The sequence below is a fragment of the Grampus griseus genome (genome assembly GCF_964374135.1).
Source record: "Grampus griseus genome assembly, chromosome: 5".
NCBI lineage: Eukaryota > Metazoa > Chordata > Mammalia > Artiodactyla > Delphinidae > Grampus > Grampus griseus.
In genome coordinates this window covers 67,944,318-67,968,778 of record NC_138998.1, presented here as the reverse complement: position 1 = coordinate 67,968,778, position 24,461 = coordinate 67,944,318, and the positions used below count along the sequence as shown (strand labels likewise).

General features: G+C 35.5%; 1 protein-coding gene across 1 annotated transcript in view; it reads left to right on the top strand.

Moving 5' to 3' along the window:
• Positions 1 to 24,461, top strand: part of FGF12 (fibroblast growth factor 12) — a gene marked incomplete at its 5' end in the record, with an annotated part of 243,638 nt that overhangs the window by 201,915 nt on the left and 17,262 nt on the right. The window lies entirely within an intron of this gene.

Here is a 24,461-nt window from a genome sequence, read left to right as displayed (position 1 = left end):
TACTAAGTCTGATGAACCATGGCAAAGGCTATTTCATCAAACTATTTCAGACATTTGGAAAAGGCTATATTCATTCATTCACAAACATTTATAGAGAAGCAACCAGGTGCAGGTACTGCTAAAATTCGAGGAGAAATGAGAGATACCTTGATCACAAATAAGTTGTACTTAGTAAGGTCATATTTGCAAATATATATATATATAAAACGTGAAATAAAAAGTGAACATTATGTTGAAAGCTACAGATACATTGCTGTTGTTGGGATCAGAAAAGGATGAGATGATTTTCAGATGACAAGATGAGATGATTTTGTGAAGGGAGTTGAATTTATATTAGGTCTTTAAGAATAATTGAGATTCGGTTTTGCAGATATAGGTGGGAGGACTTGCCACATGTAAAAAGCACAGCATAAACAACAAGTGAAATATTGTGATGGAATCTGTGGGAGATGAAAAGGTATATAACAAATGACCTATGAAGATAGATGCGTGCATATGAGGTGATTTAGCAGTCTGATGGTAAAGAACATGAATTATCCACATATGTCTGAATCTTTTCTTTTTATGGATATGTAACCAAAAACTATACAAATGGGAAGATAGGTAAATAAACGTTCATGTTTGCAGAACCATTTCCTTGGTCTACCATTTTTGTTGGGTCTGAGAAGATGCTTTGATTAAGTGACTTGTCACCTTTTAGTGTGCAAAAGAAAATTATTCTAGGATTAGGTCATGAGTCCTGAATTACAAATGAATCAAATTAAAAATTTGCATTAATAGGACCATTGGGTAGTAGGATGGTTATTAACTTTCAGAGCTGAATGGGCCTGCCCCTGTTCTTTCACCCAGTGTTGTCTTTGTACACAATGTCTTCCAATTCCACTTGGAAGAATATAATCTCTTTTCTATTCACGATCCCTATTCAATCCATCAGTCAAGCTTACTCTGCTTTTATCCTGTTTACATAAAAATGGTCACCTCTTTTTGCCTTCTGCCTCCTGTTTTGCCAATGCCTGTCTTATGAAATCATAGGAGCAAAATATTCACTACCTACAATCAAAATGTCTAAAAACAGAGTGTGCTCAATGTAACAGGTAAACAAAGTGATATTAACTATTATAGTAACTGAAGCACATTGATCAAAGTCATTGGATTACTGGAAAATATGCACATTTATAAGTAAAAGCCTATTTTACCTGGTCATTCTTATCAATGAAAGGGCATAAATCATAACCAGAGCATCATGGCATAAGGAGGGAAGATCCCCAAACCGGAGACTGTATTCCAATCCTGACCCTCTTGTTACCTGGCAGCATGATCTTGATTGTGTGATTTCCTTCCCATTAGAGACCTTGATTTCGTCGTCTGTAAAATGGAGAGTCAGACTATACATTTACAAGCTGTGAATTTCAAGGATTCTGTTAATCATAGGAACAGAACTTATGAACTTCCTTTGTTTTATGAAGCCAAACAAATATGCGTGTCATCTCTTTGTATGAATGATAATATATTTGAAACATGATAGAGGTAAATTATATTCAATAACCTAGGACTTAGAAAAGAAAAGCAAACCAAGGCCTCTCTCTTCATTCCTATTTAGTGGTGAATATGTTTACTTTGAATTATCCTTCTGAGGAGTCATTATCACAGCAAGAAGCATTGCAGCAAAGATGTTTTTTTTTAATAAAACACAACTCTAGTGTTTTAGTTCTATCAGAACTGTTTGTCTAGCAGATTACTCTTTAAGCTGTTGAAATGAAAGTGGCTGGTGTGATGGTGCATGCAGGCTTGATTGAGACTAAGCAGAACACGTCTGTGACAGGTGGTTTTAGAGCACTGCTAGGGATATAATATCAGGTCTCAATCTACTCACACCTGCTGGGTACCTGCATGATACCAGGATTCTTTTGTTTTGCCTCATTTTTTTAATCTTACATTTTTTTTCCAGATTAATAAAAGGATTTGTAGTGTCTGCTATGCCTCACAGCAACATCACAGCAATCCCACATCACAGGTGCTCTGTAGTCATGGTGCATCCCAGCCTATATTTCTCATTCATTGACCATTACAGTAGTTCCTCACTGAGAAATGTTTCAGTCACTGAGCATTGTAATCACTGCCAAGAAGATGTTTAAATGAAAGTGTAATTTAAACCCAATGAGCAAGTAACACAAGCAAATTCTGGGGTTGTTTCTCCTCAATGACAGTGGGAATAGTTATAGAGCATCCCTACAGTGACACATTACCCCCAAGAAAAGCCCTTTACTGCGTATATTCAGAGGCAAAATGTCATCATCCTCTGGAAAGCCTGCAATGTTATGTCAGCTTTGATTAGAAATTTAGGTAGTATTGGAGGAGAAATTTTGAGTCCTCTGGATGTTGGAATTGATCCAAGTCACAGAAAGGCTGAAAAAAATAAAGCAAGTAGAGCCCAAATAAGGGTGAGGTGTTTTAAAATATATATATTCCTTGTACTGAGGCCCAAGGTTATTTTGGTGGTCTAATCACCAGGACGTGAAAGATGTGATAGGTAACCAGGTTTATTCTCATTCCCTCCTTAACTCAACTAGTCCATTTTGGGTTGTTTATTTAATGGGGATTTCATTGATCTTCTTTTGGTAACTTTTCACAGGAAGTACCATTCTTTTATATGGGATCAGATGATCTTACAGTATATCCTTGTAGTCATGAGGCTTTTGCTTGTTGTGTGAGCCTGGGTAAGTCAATTCCCATTTCAGACTCTAAGTTTTCTCAGATTTAAAATGGAACTATTTTAGCAGCTGTACCTTTTAAAATTTAATTTTGTTATTTTTATACAAATTTTAAAGGTTGCTTTCCATATATAGCATTACAAAACATTGGCTATGTTCCCTGTGTTGTACAATACATCCTTGAGCCTATCTTACACCTTATAGTTTGTACCTCCCACTCCCCCACCCCTGTATTACCCCCCATCCCACTGGTAACCATTAGTTTGTTCTCTATATCTGTGAATCTGCTTCTCTTTTGTTTTATTCACCAGTTTGTTGTATTTTTTAGATTCTACATATAAGTGATATTATACAGCATTTGTCTTTCTCTGACTTATTTCACTTAGCATAATGCCTTCTAAGTCCATCCATGTTGATGCAAATGGCAAAATTTCATATGTGTATATAAACCACATCTTTATCCATTCATCTGTTGATGGACACTTAGGTTGCTCCCATATCTTGACTATTGTAAACAATGCTTCTATGAACACTGGGGTGCATGTATCCTTTCAAATTAGTGTTTCGGGTTTTTTTTAGGATAGTACACCCAGGAGTGGAATTGCTGGGTCATATGGTAGTTCTATTCTTAGTGTTTTGAGAAGCTGTCATACTGTTTTCCACAGTGGCTGCAGCAATTTACATTCCCACCAACAGTTTACGAGGTTTCCCTTTTCTACACATCCTCACCAACATTTGTTACCTGTGTTCTTTTTGATGATAGCCATCCTGAAAGGTGTGAGGTGATATCTCGTTGTGGTTTTGATTTACATTTTCCCTGATGATTAGCAATGTTGAATATCTTTTCATGTTTCTGTTGGCCATCTGCATTTCCCCTTTGGAAAAATGTCTATTTAATTCTTCTACCCATTTTTCAACTGAGTTGTTTGTTTTTTTGACATTGAGTTGTATGAGCTGTTTATATATGTTGGTTTTTTTTTTTTTTTTTTTTTTTGCGTTACGCGGCCCTCTCACTGTTGTGGCCTCTCCCGTTGCGGAGCACAGGCTCCGGACGCGCAGGCTCAGCGGCCATGGCTCACAGGCCCAGCTGCTCCGCAGCATGTGGCATCTTCCTGGACCGGGACACGAACCCGCGTCCCCTGCATCGGCAGGTGGACTCCCAACCACTGCACCACCAGGGAAGCCCTATATGTTGTATATTAATCCCTTATTGGTCATATCATTTTCAAATATTTTCTCCCATTCAGTAGATTGTCCTTTTATTTTGTTGATGGTTTCCTTTGCTGTGCAAAAGCTTTTAAGTTTAATTAGGTCCCATTTGTTTATTTTTGTTTTTGTTTCCTTTACTGTAGGAGACAGATCCAAAAAAAATATTGCTGCAATTTATGTCAAAGAGTGTCCTGCCTATGTTTTCTCTAGGAGTTTTATAGTATCTGCTCTTACATGTAGCTCTTTAATCCATTTTGCATTTATTTTTGTACATGGTGTTAAAGAATGTACTCCAAAAACTATAAGATACTGAAGAAAGAAATTGAAGATGGCACAAACAGATGGAAAGATACACCATGTTCTTGAATTGGAAGAATCAATATTATTAAAATGGCCATACTACCCAAGGCAATCTAAGAATCAGTGCAATCTCTATCAAAATACCAATGGCATTTTTCACAGAACTAGAACAAATAATTTTAAGATTTGTATGGAAACACAAAAGACCTGAAATAGCCAAAATGATCTTGAGAAGGAAGAACACAGCTAGAGGAATCAGGCTCCCTGACTTCAGACTATACCACAAAGCTATGGTAATCAAAACAGTATGGTACTGACACAGAAACAGACACATAGATCAATGAAACAAGATAGAGAGCCCAGAAATAGACCCATGTCCTGTGGTCAATTAATCTATGACAAAGGAGGAAAGAATGTACAATGGAGAAAAGACAGTCTCTTCAATAAGTGGTGCTGGGAATATTGGACAGCTATATATAAAAGAATGACAGCAGCTGCACTCTTTATTAGAGGACTGAGAGCCACATTTTCCTAGTACATTAATTTCACTTGACCAACAGTTTTCTCTCCCTTAATTTAACTTACTGTTTGAAGCAGTAACACAAGCATAGAGAAGAGTAAGTCTATTTCTTACAGCTCTATTCTCCAACCACCCAAATCCCTTCCCAGGAGGCAAACAGTATTGTCAGCTTCTTGTGTATCCTTCAAAAGACTTTCTAAACATAATACAAGCAAATACCTATTTGTGCGTTTGTACATATTGAACACAAATGGTAGAATGTACAAATATATATGCGTTTGCATTGTGAGTGTTTGTGTATTTAATACAAATGGTAGTATGTACAAACACACACATTTATAGATTGCTTCTTTTATTGAACAATGCATCTTGGAGATCTTTCTAAAGCAATAAATAATTAGCTGCTTTACTGTCTTTAGCACCCGTATAACATTACATTGTATGGACATTCCAGAATTTATCTAACCAATCCCCTGTTGAAGAACATTTGTGTTTTTTTAAGTATTTTGATGTTACAAACATCTTTACCATGAATATAATCTTGAACATACTCCATTTTGCATATGTGCTACTATATCTGCCGGTCATATTCCCAGAAGAGGGTCAGCAGGTAGGTATGTGCATTGTAATATGAGAGTTTATTCCCATTTCCTAATAGTATACCTTTGGCTGCATCCCACAAACTTTGATATTTTGTGTTTCATTATTATTCAGTTAGAACTATTTTTACTATCCTTTGTGATTTCTTCCATGGCCTATGGGTTCTATAAGTGTGTTTAATTCCAAACATTCAAGGATTTTTAAGATGTTTAATTTTATTAATTTCTAATTTAATTTTGTTGTTGTCAGTGATCATACCCTGTAAGGTATCAGTCTTTTGTCTTTTTATAAGGGCCAACATTTGTTTTAGCGAATGTTCTATATACACTCAAAAAATATTAATTCTGCTGTTGTTTGGAATCATGTTCTACAATATTGATTAGGCCAAGTAGTTTGATAGTGCTCAGATTTTATATATCTTTACTGAGTTTTGCTATATCTTCTAACAGTTGTTGAGAGAGGAGTATTAAAATCTCTAACTATGATTGTGGAATTATTTGTTGTCTCCTTTACTTCTGTTGCTTTTCACTTCATAAATTTTGAGATACTATTATTAGGCACATACATAAGTAGGGTTATTATATCTAGATCCTGATGCCCTGAGCCTTGATTATTATGAAATGTTCCTTTTACCTCTGATAATACTCCTGGTCTTGAAACACCCTTTGTCTGATATTAATATGGCCATATCTATGCTTACTGTTGACTTGGGTGTATGTACCCCACACTTTTACTTTCAACCTCTATGAGACTTAGGGGTATCAAACTTTTACTTTCAACCCCTATGAGACTCAGGGGTATCACTTCTAGACAAGATATTGTTGAGTTTTGCATTTTTGATCAGGCAGGCAGGCTCTGCCTTTTAGTTGGAGTGGTTGCTCTTTTTTGCAATAAATGTGTTGATTGCTATGGTTGGGTTTAAACTACCACCTTGCTGTTTGTTTTCTATTTATCTCATCTGACTTTTATTTTTCCATTTTTATTATTTCTTTTTGTTTAATTAATGATTTTTATATTTCGTTTTTATTCCTGTGTTGCCTTCTTAGTTCTTTTGTATTATATTTATAGCTCTTGCTCTAGAGAGTATAGCAGGGATTCTTATTTTATGATAGTCTATTTAGAATTCTTATTAAACACCTCACATAAAATAGAAGAATCTTAAAATAATATATTTAAATTAAACACCTTTCTGCAATGTCATGTATACGTTTTTACATTATAACCCTCTCAGTGCAATGTTATTTTTGCTTTAAAAATTAAAAGAAGAAGTATGTCCTTTTATATTTATCAGCATGTTTATGATTGCCAGTAGTGTTTATCCCTTCCTATATAACCTAGTTTTCATGTGGTATAATTTCCCTTCAGTCCAAATAACATCTTTCAGCATTTATTATAATGCAAGTCTGCTAGAAATGAATTCACTCATTTTGTTTATCTGAAAATATTTTTTACTTCTGCTGGGTATAGAATTATGGATTCAATCTCTTTTTTCTTTTAGCATTTTAATGACATCCCTCCATTGTTTTCCAGCTTACATTGTTTGCCTGTGTTTCATGTGTCTTTGTTCCTTCTCTATTTCATTTAATTTTTTCTTTATTTTTCAAAAGTTTGGTTATAATGTGCCTGATCATAGTTTTGGTATATTTCTCCTGCCTGGAGTTTGCTAAGCTTCTTTGATGTGGATCAGAAGAAATTTTTATTTTTACCATATTTGATAACTTTCAACCATTACTTATTTTTTTCTTATTTATTCTATTTATTTTTCTTCCACATAGTTTAGATAGTTTGATATTGTTGGTGGTTACTGAATCTGTTTTATGTGTTTGAAGGGGGATGGGGGCATTAAATATTTATCTATTTTAGCCTGGATAATTTCAGTTAATCTGTCTTCAGGTTCATTAATGCTTTCATTTGCCAGTTTCTAGTCTGTCAATAAGTACATCCAATACTTTTTCCTTAAACATTTTTCTTTTCACTTCTATGAAAAGTGAAATGTCATTTCTTTCTTTTTATCATTTCCAAATTTTGCTGATATTTCTTATTTGTTTACTCATTATGTCCGTTTTCTTTACGTCTATAACATATTAATAGGAGCTGTTTTAAAATCCTTGTCTATTAATGCTAACATCTGGGTCATCGTGTGGTCCTTACTGCTGACTGCTTAATTGGTTGATTATGGATTACATTGCCTTGCTTGTATCTATGTTTTATAATTTTTTTATTATAGGTTAGATATTTGTATGAGTGCTTTTTTTTGAATTTTTTTTATTTAGTTTTTTTCAGTCCTTATTAGTTATCCATTTTACACATATTAGTGTACATATGTCAGTGCTAATCTCCCAATTCATCACACCACCACCACCACCACCCACCGCTTTCCCCCCTTGGTGTCCATACATTTGTTCTCTACATGTGTGTCTCACTTTCTGCCCTGCAAACTGGTTCATCTGTACCATTTTTCTAGGTTTCACATATATGCGTTAATATACAATATTTGTTTTTCTCTTTCTGACTTACTTCACTCTGTATGACAGTCACTAGATCCATCCATGTCTCCACAAATGACCCAATTACCTTCCTTTTTATGGCTGAGTAATTTTCCATTGTATATATGTGCCACATTTTCTTTATCCATTTGTCTATTGATGGGCATTTAGGTGCTTCCATGACCTGCCTATTGTAAATAGTGCTGCAATGAACATTGGGGTGCATGTGTCTTTTTGAATTGTGGTTTTCTCTGGGTACATGCCCAGTAGTGGGATTGCTGGGTCATATGGTAATTCTATTTTTAGTTTTTTAAGGAACCTCCATACTGTTCTCCATAGTGACTGTATCAATTTACATTCTCACCAACAGTGCAAGAGGGTTCCCTTTTCTTCACACCCTCTCCAGCATTTGTTGTTTGTAGATTTTCTGATGATGCCCATTCTAACTGGTGTGTGGTGATAACTCATTGTAGTTTTGGTTTGCATTTCTCTAATAATTAGTGATGTTGAGCAGCTTTTCATGTGCTTCTTGGCCATCTGTATGCTTTCTTTGGAGAAATGTCTATTTAGGTTTTCTGCCCATTTTTGGATTGGGTTTTTTTTTTTTTTTTTAATATTGAGCCACATGAGCTGTTTATATATTTTGGAGATTAATCCTTTGTCCATTGATTTGTTTGCAAATATTTTCTCCATTCTGAGGGTTGTCTTTTTGTCTTGTTTGTAGTTTCCTTTGCTTTGCAAAAGCTTTTAAGTTTCATTAGGTCTCCCTTGTTTATTTTTGTTTTTATTTCCATTACTCTAGGAGGTGGATCAAAAAAGATCTTGCTGTGATTTATGTCAAAGAGTGTTCTTCCTATGTTTTTCTCTAAGAGTTTTATAGTGTCCAGTCTTACATTTAGGTCTCGAATCCATTTTGAGTTTATTTTTTGCGTATGGTGTTAGGGAGTGTTCTAATTTCATTCTTTTACATGTAGCTGTCCCGTTTTCTCAACACCACTTATTGAAGAGGCTGTCTTTTCTCCATTGTATATCCTTGCCTCCTTTATCAAAAATAAGGTGACCATATGTGTGTGGGTATATCTCTGGGCTTTCTATCCTGTTCCATTGATCTATATTTCTGTTTTTGTGCCAGTACCATACTGTCTTGATTACTGTAGCTTTGTAGCATAGTCTGAAGTCAGGGAGTCTGATTCCTCCAGCTCCATTTTTTTCCCTCAAGACTTCTTTGACTATTCGGGATCTTTTGTGTCTCCATACAAATTTTAAGATTTTTTGTTCTAGTTCTGTAAAAAATGCAATTGGTAATTTGATAGGGATTGCATGGAATCTGTAGATTGCTTTGGGTAGTATAGTCATTTTCACAATATTGATTCTTCCAATCCAAGAACATGGTATATCTCTCCATTTGTTTGTATCATCTTTAATTTCTTTCATCAGTGTCTTATAGTTTTCTGCATACATGTCTTTTGTTGCCCTAGGTAGGTTTATTCCTAGGTACTTTATTCTTTGGTTTCAGTGGTGAATGGGAGTGTTTACTTAATTTCTCCTTCAGATTTTTCATCATTAGTGTATAGAAATGCAAGAGATTTCTGTGCATTAATTTTGTATACTGAAACTTTACCAAATTCATTGATGAGCTCTGGTAGTGTTCTGGTGGAATCGTTAGGATTTTCTATGTATAGTATCATGTCATCTGCAAACAGTGACAGTTTTACTTCTCCTTTTCCAATTTGTATTCCTTTTATTTCTTTTTCTTCTCTGATTGCTGTGGCTCGGACTTGCAAAACTATATTGAATAATAGTGGTGAGAGTGGACATCCATGTCTTGTTCCTGACCCTAGAGGAAATGCTTTCAGTTTTTCACCATTTAGAATGATGTTTGCTGTGCGTTTTTCATATATGGCCTTTATTATGTTGAGGTAGTTTCCCTCTATGCCCACTTTCTGGAGATTTTTTATCCTAAAAGGGTGTTGAATTTTGTCAAAAGCTTTTTCTGTATTTATCGAGATGATCATGATTTTTATTCTTCAATTTGTTAATATGGTGTACCACATTGATTAATTTACATATATTGAAGAATCCTTGCATCCCTGGGATAAATCCCACTTGATCATGGTGTATGATCCTTTTAATGTGTTGTTAGATTCTGTTTGCTAGTATTTTGTTGAGGACTTTTGCATCTATATTCATCAGTGATATTGGTCTGTAAATTGTTTTTTGAAGTATCTTTCTCTGGTTTTGGTATCAGGGTAATGGTGGCCTCATAGAATGAGTTTGGGTGTGTTCCTTCCTCTGCAATTTTTTGGAAGAGTTTGAGAAGGATGGATGTTAGCTCTTCTCTAAATGTTTGATAGAATTCACCTGTGAAGCCATCTGGTCCTGGACTTTTGTTTGTTGGAAGATTTTTAATCACAGTTTCAATTTCATTACTTGTGATTGGTCTGTTCATATTTTCTATTTCTTCCTGGTTCAGTCTTGGAAGTTTATACCTTTCTAAGAATTTATCCATTTCTTCCAGGTTGTCCATTTTATTGGCATAGAGTTGCTTGTAGTAGTCTCTTAGGATGCTTTGTATTTCTGTGGTGTCTGTTGTAACTTCCCCTTTTTCTTTCTAATTTTATTGATTTGAGTCCTCTCCCTTTTTTTCTTGATGAGTCTGGCTAATGCTTTATCAATTTTATTTATCTTCTCAAAGAACCAAGCTTTTAGTTTTATTGATCTTTGCTATTGTTTTGTTTCTATTTCATTGTTTTCTGCTCTGATCTTTATTTCTTTCCTTCTGCTAACTTTGGGTTTTGTTTTTTCTTCTTTCTCTCTTTCCTCTAGGTGTAGGGTTAGATTGTTTGTTTCAGATTTTTCTTCTTTCTTGAGGTAGGCTTGTATAGCTATAAACTTCCCTCTTAGAACTGCTTTTGCTGCATCCCATAGGTTTTGGATCATCATGTTTTCATTGCCATTTGTATCTAGGTATTTTTTAATTCCCTCTTTGATTTCTAAAGTGATCTCTTGGTTATTTAGTAACGTATTGTTTAGCTTCCATATGTTTGTGTTTTTTTATGGTTTTTTTCCCTGTAATTGATATCTAATCTCATAGTGTTGTGGTCAGAAAAGATGCTTGATAAATTTCAATTTTCTTAAATTTACTGAGGCTTGATTTGTGACCCAAGATGTGATCTATCCTGGAGAATGTTCTGTGTGCACTTGAGAAGAAAGTGTAATCTGCTGTTTTGGGATGGAATGTCCTATAAATAACAATTAAGTCTCTGGTCTATTGTTTCATTTAAAGCTTGTGTTTCCTTATTAATTTTCTGTTTGGATGATCTGTCCATTGTTGTAAGTGAGGTGTTCAAGTCCCCCAGTATTATTGTCTTACTGTCAGTTTCCTCTTTTATAGCTGTTAGCAGTTGCCTTATGTATTGAGGTGCTCCTATATTGGGTGCATTATATTTATAATTGTTATATCTTCTTCTTGGATTGATCCCTTGATCATTATATAGTGTCCTTCCTTGTCTCTTGTAACATTCTTTATTTTAGTCTGTTTTATCTGATATGAGTGTTGCTACTCCAGCTTTCTTTTGATTTCCATTTGCATGGAATATCTTTTTCTATCCCCTCACTTTCAGTCTGTATGTGTCCTAGGTCTGACATGGGTTTCTTGTAGACAACATATATATGGGTCTTGTTTTTGTATCCATTCAGCGAGCCTGTGTCTTTTGGTTGGAGCATTTAATCCATTCATGTTTAAGGTAATTATCAATATGTATGTTCCTATGACCATTTTCTTAATTGTTATGTGTTTGTTTTTGTAGGTCCTTTTCTTCACTTCTGTTTCCCACTTAGAGATATTCCTTTAGCATTTGTTGTAGAGCTGTTTTGGTGCTGCTGAATTCTCTTAGCTTTGCTTGTCTGTAAAGCTTTTGATTTCTCCATCGAATCTGAATGAGATCCTTGCCGGGTAGAGTAATCTTAGTTGTAGGTTCTTCCCTTTCATGACTTTAAATAAATCATGCCACTCCCTTCTGGCTTGTAGAGTTTCTGCTGAGAAATCATCTGTTAACCTTATGGGAGTTCCCTTGTATGTTATTTGTCGTTTTCCCTTGTTGCTTTCAATAATTTTTCTTTGTCTTTATTTTTGGTCAATTTGATTACTATGTGTCTTGGCATGTTTCTCCTTGGGATTATCCTGCCTGGGACTGTGTGCGCTTCCTGGACTTGGGTGGCTATTTCTCTTCCCATGTTAGGGAAGTTTTCAACTATAATCTCTTTAAATATTTTCTCAGGTCCTTTCTGTCTCTCTTTTCCTTCTGGGACCCCTATAATGCAAATATTGTTGTGTTTAATGTTGTCCCAGAGATCTCTTAAGCTGTCTTCATTTCTTTTCATTCTTTTTTCTTTATTCTGTTCTGTGGCAGTGAATTCCACCATTCTGTCTTCCAGGTCACTTATCCGTTCTTCTGCCTCAGTTATTCTGCTATTGATTTCTTCTAGTGTATTTTTCATTTCAGTTATTGTATTGTTCATCTCTGTTTGTTTGGTCTTTAATTCTTCTAGGTGTTTGTTCTTTAATTCTTCCTGGTCTTTGTTAAATATTTCTTGCATCTTCTCCATCTTTGCCTCCATTCTTTTTCCGAGGTCCTGGATCATCTTCACTATCATTATTCTGAATTCTTTTTCTGGAAAGTTGCCTATCTCCACTTCATTTAGTTGTTTTTCTGGGGTTTTATCTTGTTCCTTCATCTGGTACATAGCCCTCTGCCTTTTCATCTTTTCTTTCTGTGAATGTGGTTTTTGTTTCCCAGGCTGCAGGATTGTGGTTCTTCTTGCTTCTGCTGTCCACCCTCTGGTGAATGAGGCTATCTAAGAGGCTTGTGCAAGTTTCCTGATGGGAGGGACTGGTGGTGGGGAGAGCTGAGTGTTGCTCTGATGGGCAGAGCTCAGTAAAACTTTAATCTGCTTGTCTGCTGTTGGGTGGGGCTGGCTTCCCTCCCATTGGTTGTTTGCCCTGAGGTAACCCAACACTAGAGCCTGCCTGGGCTCTTTGGTGCAGCTAGTAGCGGACTCTGGGACGGCTCACACCAAGGAGTACTTCCCAGAACTTCTGTTGCAAGTGTCCTTGTCCCCATGGTGAGACACAGCCACCCCCCGCCTCTTCAGGAGACCCTCCAACACTAGCAGGTAGGTCAGGTTCAGTCTCCTATGGGGTCACTGCTCCTTCCCCTGGGTCCCGATGCACACACTACTTTGTGTGTGCCCTCCAAGAGTGGAGTCTCTGTTTCCCCCAGTCCTGTCAAAGTCCTGCAATCAAATCCTGCTAGCCTTCGAAGTCTGGTTATCTGGGAATTCCTCCTCCTGTTGCCGGACCCCCAGGTTTGGAAGCCTGACGTGGGGCTCAGAAACTTCACTCCAGTGGGTGGATTTCTGTGGTAAAATGTTCTCCAGATTGTGAGTCACCCACCCAGCAGTTATGGGATTTGATTTCATTGTGGTTGTGCCCCTCCTACCATCTCATTGTGGCTTCTCCTTTGTCTTTGGATTTGCGGTACCTTTTCTGGTGAGTTCCAGTGTCTTCCTGCCAAAGACTGTTCAGCAGTTAGCTGTGATTCTGTTGCTCTCGCAAGAGGGAGTGAGAGCACGTCCTTCTACTCTGCCATCTTGAACCAATCTCGAGTGTATGCTTTCTTTCCTGACATTTAAATTAAAAATTAATAGATCCTCTTGATCCTCTGTGTGTGTGTGTGTTTAGGTCTTGACTATTTTGCTTCTGTCTTTAGTCTGAGGTCGGGGGGAGACCTTATTTAGAGATTTACAGTGTGGTCCTAAAATGGCCTTTTGAGGTCTCCAATGAATGTCCAATGTGTTTATTGAGGTCTCTCCTTTCTGGCTTGTCTAGAAGTTCATCATATCCCGGCCCTGCCCAGCCATGGTATGTTCATTCAGTTATCAATCTTTCAGTAGTTGTTCTATGCTAGGCTTGAGGAATCTCATTCTCAGCATATGCAGTCTATCCATAAGCCCAAGACCCTCAGGAAATTCCCATACAGACTCCTGCCCCCAATTCCACCAGCTTCCTTTTCTCTGGCACCTTGCTCCACAAATCCAAGTCCCCTTAGCAGTCCCAACCTCCAGTTTCTGACACCACAGCTCCAAAAAACCCAAAGTGCTATACCTCAGCTTCACCTTTCCATTTCAGGGTTGAACAGTGCCCATTGAAGAAAGCCAGGGTTGTAAATCAACTATACTTCAATAAAAGAAATTTTAAAAAGAAGAAAAAAGGAAAAGAAAGTCAAGGTTAATATGGTGCTTACCCCATGCATTTTCCTTCTCTCAAAGATCAAAACCCTACAATTCCAGTTGACAAGTGCTTGGAAACTACTGTCTCATATAGTTTGTCCAGTTTTATAATTATTTATAATAGGAAGTTATGTTTGATACCGATTATTCTGACTTCAAGGAAGTTGACAGATGAAATTTTAAAAATTGGGAAATTTCATGTTTTAAGAATGTATTTCTATCATTAGTTGATCATTTCTGGGGCTGTCAGAGTATTCAGAATGATTTTCCAAAAGGTATAATAATGTTTAAATTGAAATAAGGGAATTTGAAAACATTCCCACTTTCATCCTTATCCCCAGAAAAGAAGACAGAGGCTGAGGCACACATCCTCTCACATAAAGTGTTAGGGGTATTCAACGTACTTGCCTTGATTTTCAAACTCAGTCATAAGGGGGCATTTGGTTACATACTGTGTACATGCTCACTTCATAAGAATTAATGGTGTTTTTAATTGGAGAATTGCACTGTTCCCCCAATATCTGCTCTCTGTCCCTAGGACATTCAGACTTCTGGAAATAATTTTTGTGATAACAGTGAATTGCAATATGATATATGCCCTCATCCACTGGTCTTCTAATTCCCACTCCTCACCTTACTTCTATACTTGCAGGCTTCTGGCTAAAGGATAAGTCAGATGGCTTTGTGGTATTACGCCTCATTAGAAGGTAATATCATCACATCACTTATTTTAAATTGATGTCAAAATCATCCCTTACTAGAAAAAGAGAAATGGTCAGATTTATCTGTGTGCTCTGTAAATAGATGACCAAATTGAAAATTGAGCCTTAAGCAAAATAGCCTTGATTAGCCTGTTACAGGGAAGAGAAACTCAGGACACATGATTTAGAGTCCATAAGGAAAGTGACTTTCCTCAACCTACTGCTCAGGCGAACCCATTTTCATTTGTGATATCAGATATCACCTGAAAATTGTAACGAGAAAGTAAGGAAAGTACGTAATATGCCAGTTACCGTGTTTAGCATACCTACATTGTCTTGTTTGTTTAATAATCAAAACCTTATAGTGAAGGTATGATTAGTGTTAACTTACAGGTGAAGAAACTGAGCTTTAGGGAAATTAAGTAACCTGTCCAAGTTTAAAAATTAGGGAGATGAACATTTTTGTCGGTCTGCCTCCAAAATTATGTTTCCAATACACTACAGTTTTCATGATTTTATGATGATATAAGTTTACCTGGTTGCCTTGTAAGATTTTGCAAAGAAAGCATTAACAAAGAACCTTTAGTTTGGTTGCCTTATAAGATTTTGCAAAGAAAGCATTAACAAAGAACCTTCAGTTTTAGAGAAATTAGCTCAGGAGTTTTCCAGTAAAAAATATCTCAAAAGTATATAAAGATTTCCATATCTACAGTTTAAGTTATAAAATTAGACTTATTCTAGTCAAAGCAACCAAGTTTTAAAAAAATGCTTCATTTGAGATAATGTATTTCAGCATTTTCTTTGCCTCTTGTCAGGATGGGAAACAATAGTTCTCTTGCTTGATTTAATATCATTATGTCTGACAACACAGTTAACAAAGCAACTGCTAATATTCCAAAGATTTTCAAGTTCTGTGCATCTAAAAGTCACTAATGAGGTTAGTGAACCAGAAGCTTCACAGCCAAATATCCAAAGGTTAAGACCAAAGGAACTGTGTATCTCTGGAGTTGTTGGATGTAAATCGTGTTGCGAGAACCATCAAGTATTTAATTCCGTCCTTATACACAACCCAATAAACAAGGTTTACGGCAAACAGGGAAGATGCATTTGTGCATTAAAAAGAGTTTAGATTTTGGTTTCCAACTGGAAAGGAAAAAATCAAAACAAGAGGGTTCTTTGTACTAGCATATGTTTGAAAAATCAGTAATTTTTACATTTTGTAGGGAGAATCATTTGTTATAATTGCTTATATAATAGCAAAGTTTCTTTTCTCTGATTACCTTTTACATTTTGTTTTCTTAATAATAATATATCACTACTATTTCTCTTTGGTAGTTAAACACTGTATTTAAAGTAACGATATTTTATCATGACTGCTTAATTTCAAGAAATTACTTAACCGTTTAATATGAATGATAAAGCTATAGAAGGTTTAAGTCGAAGTGATGTTTTAGATTTCCTGGTTCAACAAACAACTCTCTTTTACATTTAGGAGAACAAGGAGCCTAAGAAGGAAACTGATAATCCCAATTTGAACACAAATTAGAGATATACAAGAATAAAAATCCAGGTCTCATGATGTCTTTTCACCAAATTATTTTGTTGGAGTAGACATTTTTTTAATTCCAAGAACTGTTGAGAATTAGAGGGGAATATAACAATTATAGTAGTTACCTTCATAAAGCTTAGACAGGTAGTGTTAGATTATGAAAAATGAGAAAACAAGGTAAAGAATTAGAAAGTGACTGGAGGAGGTGCTAAATTATGTAAGGTAATCTGGGGAGGTCTCTGAGATAGTCACGCTTGAGCAGTGACTTGAAAGAAATGAGGGATCAAGCCATGTTAATATGCTATTGAAGAGGTTTCCAGGAACAAAGAATATCAATTGTGTAGGACTTGAGATGGTTTATGCTTGTTATTTTTGGGAAACAGCAAGGAGACCAGTGGCTGCAGTGTGATAAGCATTCATTCATTCACTGCACATTCATCCCATGGATTATTATAGCCAGAGCAGTGAGAGGGGAAATGGGGATCCACAAAGAACTGGATGAAGATGAATCATAATTATGGTACCATTTAATTTTATTAATCATACAGGATTATAAAAGTTGTGGATTCCTACTTGAGTTAGAAAGCATACGTTTTAAACGTAAAGCTAGAAGGAGCAAAAGTGGTTGTGATTGAATCACATAACATTCTTTACTTCTCAAAAAATGTATTCCAAGCAATTGTCACCCTAAAATGTAGAAACTTTTCAAGTTATGATGTCAGAGTCTTCTATGGAAAAGAATTAATCTCAAATAATTGTATAGGTCTTCAAAGAGCTTGCACATAGGTTATGTAATTTGATCTCTATAGCCCCATGAGTCTGTAGTACAATAGAGGAAGTTGAGGTTCAATGAGGTTAACTGATTTGCCAAAGGTCGCTTTGACAGTTTGGAAAATTATTAATGGATAATAAACCAGAAATTTAGAGACTCCAAATGGTTTTCCAGAAAATAATTTATTGTGTATTTCTTCATGTGTTATGGGCAATTCTCTTTTTCTATTCTGTTCATTTTATGTTTTGATATTATTATTATTATAGGAAATTACAAATGGTTAGTTTTAAATTACGCAGTTTTATAAGCACTATTTATAAATAAAACATATAATCATGTGCATTATATAATGGACTGCAATAAAAAATGACAAGTAGAATAAATGAGTTGGAGAAAGGATGGATAATATTTTTTGTGAATAAATTATTTGATCCAAAAGTGTTATATTTTCATCATGAACAAAATTTGTCTGCAACCTATGAATGAATGATTGTTATTGGTATAAAATTTTCATGCATTATATGTTAGCTAATTATATGGGAAAAACTTGATTTTAAAAGAAGGACAATGATTTTGAGAAGTAATATTTATCATTTTACTTAAACTTCACCACATGCTTTGACTCTTCTACTATGGATTTTTTAATGACAAATATAACATACATAAATAAGTGCACAAACTATATAGAACTCAATGAATTTTCATAAAGTGAACACACACGTGTAGCTAGCTACCAGATCAAGAAATACATCATTGCCAGCACCCAAGAGTCCTCCCCTTGCTTCATCTTACTAATTACCCTCCCTGAACAAAGTTATTGCTTTCCTGAGTTCTACAGTAGATTAGTTTTACCTGCTTTTGAGCTTTATATAATTGAAATAATGTAGCAAGTAGCTGTATTTATTGTTTGGTTTATTTTTTTCCACATTATGTTGGTGAGAATCATCCAGATTATTGCTTATAGTTGTAGTTTGTTTATTCTCACTGCTCTATAGTATCTTATTGTCAGAATATGTTACATATCCAATCTACTATTGATGGTCATTTCAGTTGTCTCCATTTTGGGGCTCTTATGAATAGTGCTACTATGACCATTCTTGTACATGTCTTTTAGGGGATAGATAGTTAGAGATAGATAGATTGATTGATTAATAAATAGATAGCCTGATAGGTTTCATTGGGTATAAATCCAGAAGTAGAATTGCTGAATTATAGGATACACCTGTATTTATCAATACTGCCAAACAGCTTTTCAGAGTGGTTTTACCAATTTGTTCTACCGTCATTTACATATGAGAGGTCCAGTAGCTCCACATCCTTTCCAACACTTGGCATTATCTATTATCTCATTTTAGCTATACTTGAATGTAACCCATGATGGATTTTTCCAGCTTTATTGAGGTAGAGTTGACAATTAAAAATTGTACAGCTTGATGATTTGATATACATATACACTGTGAAATACTCATCACAATCAAACTAATTAACATATCCATAGCTACCTTTTTCTTTCTGTTTTTGGTTTTTTGTGTGTGTGTGGTGAGACACTATCCTATGATCCAGGAATCCCACTTAGGAATATATCCAAAAAAATGAAGCCAGGATCTTGAAGAAATGTCTGCATTCCAGTGTTTATTTCAGCATTATTCAATAGCCAAGATATGGAAGCAACCTAAGCACCAGTCAACAGATGATTAAAAAAACGTGATATACATATATCTATATATAGATATATATAATTCAACCTTAAAAAGAAGGAAATCCTGCCATTTGCTACAACATGGCAGGTATTAGACAAAGTGAAATAAATGAGATGCAGAAAGACAAATATGTGGAATTTAGATGTTTGGAATCTAAAATAGGCAAACTCATAGAAGCAGAGAGTAGAGTGATAGTTACCTGGGGGAGGGAGAAATGGAGAGATGTTGGTTAAGGGGTACAAAGTTTTAGTTATGCAAGATGAATTAGTTTTGGAGAGCTCATGTACAAGAATGTGACTATAGTTAACAATATTATATTGTATACTTGAAATTTGCTAAAAGAGCAGATCTTAAGTGTCTTCACCAAATTTTTAAATGTGAAAATTATTGCCCCTACTTTATAGATGATAAAACAAAGATATATCAGAATTAAATAGCACATCCAAAATTATGCAGCTAAAGAAACAGAATCAATGCTGTCACTCAGCTCTATCTTATCACATAGTCTTTGCTGTTTCCTTAAAATATTTTTATTATTTACTTCAACAAGAATAAATTGAGGGCTAAATATCCTGGACTTCCTAATAAGCACTGATGAGGAACATGTCTTTGTGAGCAAAAGCCTGCAGTGTATAGGACAGGAGCAAGAAAAACCATCATGACACAAGGCAAAGTGCATTAAATACACTTTGGGAAAAAAAAAGTAAATACCATGAGAAGCTAAAGGAGGGAAAATTCACAATAACCTGCAATAACTGAGAAAAACATTTGCCATTATTTTATTGGATAGAGAATTAGAGAGGACAGTTGAACAAAGTACAATTTGAGGGTTAAGAGGTGTGAGCATGTCGAGGAATTAGTATGTGATGAAAACACTGTTGGCAGTGATAGTCAACCATGAAGGAAATATAACATTTTATCCATACAGCCATCAAATTCCCTAAATTTCTGTCTCCTTATTCCTCATGATACTTATATCTAAAGGAGAATACCATTCAAATAGGGGTGGGATGGGCCAAGACTGGCACAGTTAGAGGCTGGCTAAGAAGGAAGTGTCTCATCTTGTGCAGTGATGGAGCCTAAGACTGATGGGAGAATCCAGAACCTGAGTAGGTTATCAGTGCTCTAAGTGCAAAGAGAAGAACAGGAAGAAATACGGGAGAGGGATCAAGGTAGAGTATGAAGCTATGAAGTTGGGTATCAGCGAGAAGAATTCTGGAGAGAGTAGATTAGAATCAGATGGATGGGGAGAGATTGAAAAGGGTCCTGAGTGCTGGTCTTGAGCTTAAGTGGTGTTCCATTATTGACTCATCATCTGGAATTAAATGGGTGGGTGATCCAACTTTCCAAGACAAGGCTAGGGTGAATAGGCATTTGGAATGTGAGAAGAATTGGTCATATAATGACTTGTACAATGCTAGAACAACAACAAGTTGTGCAAATGCTGCTAAAAAAGTGAGTGCTCAAAATTAATTTCAAAACACTATCAAAGGTCATATTCTGCTGAAATTAAGGTCAGTTGAACAAATTAAAGATTTGGAAAGATTTTAGAGTAATAAATGTGAAAAATAAACCTAGCATTTCACACACTTACACACATGATGTGCATGTGGGTGTGTTTCTGTTTCATCAACAAACGTTTATTCTATAAGCCTTGCTATGTACCTACATGGAACTGAGCACTCAGGATTATAGATATAAGTAAATACTATTCATGAGATGCAACATGACTACTAGTTAGTTTTACAAAAGGAAAAAGAACCCTCCTTATACTAGTTATTTACTCTGCTTTCATTATATGTCCTGGATTGAGATAGTCTAGGATTTTGTCGCCTTGTCTCAAAGCCTGCCTATCTCCATTACACTTTAGAGTTATTATCATTCTGAACATAATTTTTATAACCTCAGAACCTCTTCTGAATATATGTGATTGCCCAAGTCTTTGCCAAAGATTTTTAAAATGTATGTGTGTATGTTGTTTTAGCTATAGTAGGAACAATCTATGTAGGATAAAGCTTAACTTATGGCATAGGGTCCTGGATGCTGGAGCAGATATAATCATCTATGACAAAAACACAGAATTAAATGTCTAGTTACATGACTGATTGTATTTTTCTTGCTATAAGAAAAAACTTAATGCATTGGAGTTTTGTAAAAATTCTATAAGCTTACAGCATGCTTTCATATCCATCCTCTTATTTTCCTTAAAATAACTTAATTTGCAGTTGAAAATATGAAATTCAAAGAAGTTTAACCACTTTCCTGAAGTCACACAGCTATTATGTATGGATCCAGAAGCAAAACTCTGATTTTTCTACTCCAAGTAGAGGACTCTTGATTTCTCATTACACAAATAGAGTGATAGTAGCAAGTATATTGTAAATTCTTTGATGCCCAACTTTATATTGAAATTGTTGAACATCTTGTAAAGGTTGCACTTAGAATGATCGTCCAAGCTGGCTCAGTGTTCTTAAGGTTTTCCTCCCCATTTCTAGGATGTTGGCCGTGCCCCACAGAAGTGCCTGCACTAAGCTTTTGCCATTTTTTTCCTCCTGAAATGTTTTTCCCTGGCCGGGTATTCTCAATTGCCTAATTTCTGAATTCTGACTCTGCATAGCCCCTTTAAAATACTAAATGGGATACTTCACTTGACTTTTTATATCTGATTATCACCTGGATACTGTATCTGGGATCCCCATTCGCCAACTCAGAATTTCAAGGCTCAATCCTTACCTAATGCTATCCCTGGCTCATGCTCCCAGGACTTCAGTCCCTGTCCAATTTTCTGGACTTTCGCTCTTCTAGGAGCAGACTTTAAACAATTGTGAAACTAAATGGAAACCTACGAGTTCACTACTTATTAAATAAAAATATTACTTTCATATGTAGAAAAGACAGCATAGTAATTATACTTGGTGGGCATGGTTGTGATGATGGCTTGCCTCCAATCAACAGCTTGGTACCAAAAGTAGGCTTGGTTAAGTAGTAAGGAAGCATTGTGTGGCATTGATAAAAGTACTGAACCAGCAGCCAGGGGCCAGGGTTCTAGCCCAGGGTCTGCCTCTAATATACTATGACTCACAAAACACTTATTTAACTATCAATGGCTTCTGTTACTTTGTTAAATAAGGGCAGTAAGCAGCTTTCTATCTACAAATTTTCATATTTCTGTGAGGTATACTTATAAGTAAATAGGTATTACACGTATGATGAGATGTATTTATACACACAATTCCTTGCCCCATATATTTCTCCCACCTTCTATTATGAGGTCTGAAGTCTTATATGTAGAATTTATTCATTGAACTTTGAAGAGTCCCTTAGCATCTAGAGTTCATTAATATTGAGCTAGACCTAGAAACAAAAGCTTTGAGATTTGGATTAGTTTGTTTTAAAAAGTATAACTAATAAAATCTGTGCTAAATTTTTAGCTTTTTCAGATCTTTTTAACCTAGTCCTAGAAGGAAACCAGAACTTTTAGATTATCTTATAAATTTAATCAGAATCACTTTGATTCCTATACTTGGCAGTGGTTAAACTCTGTCCTAATAATATTGAGACAAGGTCATAGGAGAGCCCATTGTTCAGCACACAGGACCATAAATTAGGATTTTTCTGTTGCCAGACAAGGAATATGCAGTAGTTTCATTTTTTCCCCTTACTTTCTCTAGTTACTTCATTTATCTGATTCCTCATTTTTTATTGAGAAATAATTCACATACCATAAAATTCATGTTTTTACACTATATGCTTCAATGGTTTTGTTCATATAGCCGTGCAGTCTAATCCCAGGACACTTTTGTCTCTCCAAAAAAGCCATCACTTCCCATTTACCCATCTCCTCAGCCCTTGGCAACTACTAATCTATGTTTTGTCTCTGGATTTGCCTGTTCTGGATATTTCATATACATTGGATCATGCAACATGTGACCTTTTGTATCTGGCTTCTTCCACTTAGCATAATGTTTTTGAGGTTCATCTGTGCTGTCACATGAATCAGTACTCCATCCTTTTTAATAGCTAACTAATATTTCATCGTATGGATAGATCACATTTGTTCATCCATTCATCCATTGATAGATGTTTGAATTGTTTCCACATTATGAATAATGCTGCTATGAATATTTGTGTATAAGTTCACACGTGGAGATATATTTTCAATTCTCATATGTATGTACCTAGAAGTAGAATTGCTAGATCATATGGTAACTGTATGTTTAACCTTTTGTGGAATTGCCAAACTATGTCCCACAACTGCTGCATTATTTACATTTTTACTAGCTAGGTATGAGGATTGTAGTTTCTCTAAACCCTCAGCAACACTTTTTATTGTCCATCTTTTTTGATATGGCCATCATAGCAGATGTGAAATGGTACCACATAGTCAATTGTTTCTCTGGTTCTTAAGCCACTAAGTTTACTTAAAACTGAGAGTATTCTGTGACATCATATTTTTATTATCAATATATTATTGAAATATTATTATTACTATTATTATTATTTTAATGGGTACAACCACCTTTCCATCTCCCGTCCCATATTTTTTGTCTCATTTTTTTGGGTCTATAACTTTTGAACCATTTAAAAGCAACAGAGTCCTTCCAGCAGTTTCTTTATCCCTGAAGACCTTCATCTGTCTCCACAGATGCATCACTGTAGCTCCCTGGAAGTGAAGCCAGGGGATTAGTCTGCAAGAATCACCTCCAAGGACATGGTTTCAACAGCTTTAGTCCCACATATTCCTCAATAACTCCAGGTGTAACTGCATTAAATCACTGGGGCCTTTCATTGAAAGGGTTACAAGGAAGAGATTCTTCTAGCACTTAGTGAAGACGGCAGTGACTATTGTGAATATGTTTGACATGTAGGATTCTTATTTACTTGTAGCTGAGAAGATGCTATCACATTTGTTTTTCTTCTGCTTTTCTTTGAAGGGGAGGAATTTCTTCTTTCCATGAAATACACTTTGTTCATTTGACATGTTAGGATTTGATTTTATTGTATTGATTATAAAATCTCATTGTAAGTCACTGAACAAGACTCAGGCAGAAAAGGTGAACTTGAGAGGCAGTGATTGTGAAGCAATAAATGTGAGTTCTGGCATTGATGCAGTAATTTTGCTGTTGTTGTTTAACTTTGTATTAATCATATAACCTTTTGGTTGTCTCACTTATCAAATGGTGAAGGTGAGGTAGAGGACTTTTAAGGTTCCTTCTTGAACTAAAACTCTCATATGTTTCACTGGAGATCATACAGTATAGTAGTAAAATTTTTCTACTACTTTTTCCTGATATTTTTACCTGAAATTTTAATTACTAAGTAAAAAAAAAAAATGTTTCAAAGAAATTAACAGGAAAGTTACTGACGTTAAGCAAAAAGGTAGTATACTAGTGATTTTATGGAACAAGCTTTGAGTATTTCACAGATTTGTGAACATATAGGATAGTCCCTTCAAAAATGTCTGCTGAGCCTGTGTGTGCTGTGATTGTGTTATATTCTGATTCCCAGGGTTACATTTTACATGCTAAGGGCCACAAAAATGCACAATGGCTATTCTCTTAAATTTAAAAAACATTAAACTGAGATCAGAGCGTGGACATGGGCACAGTCTTGAGTGATATT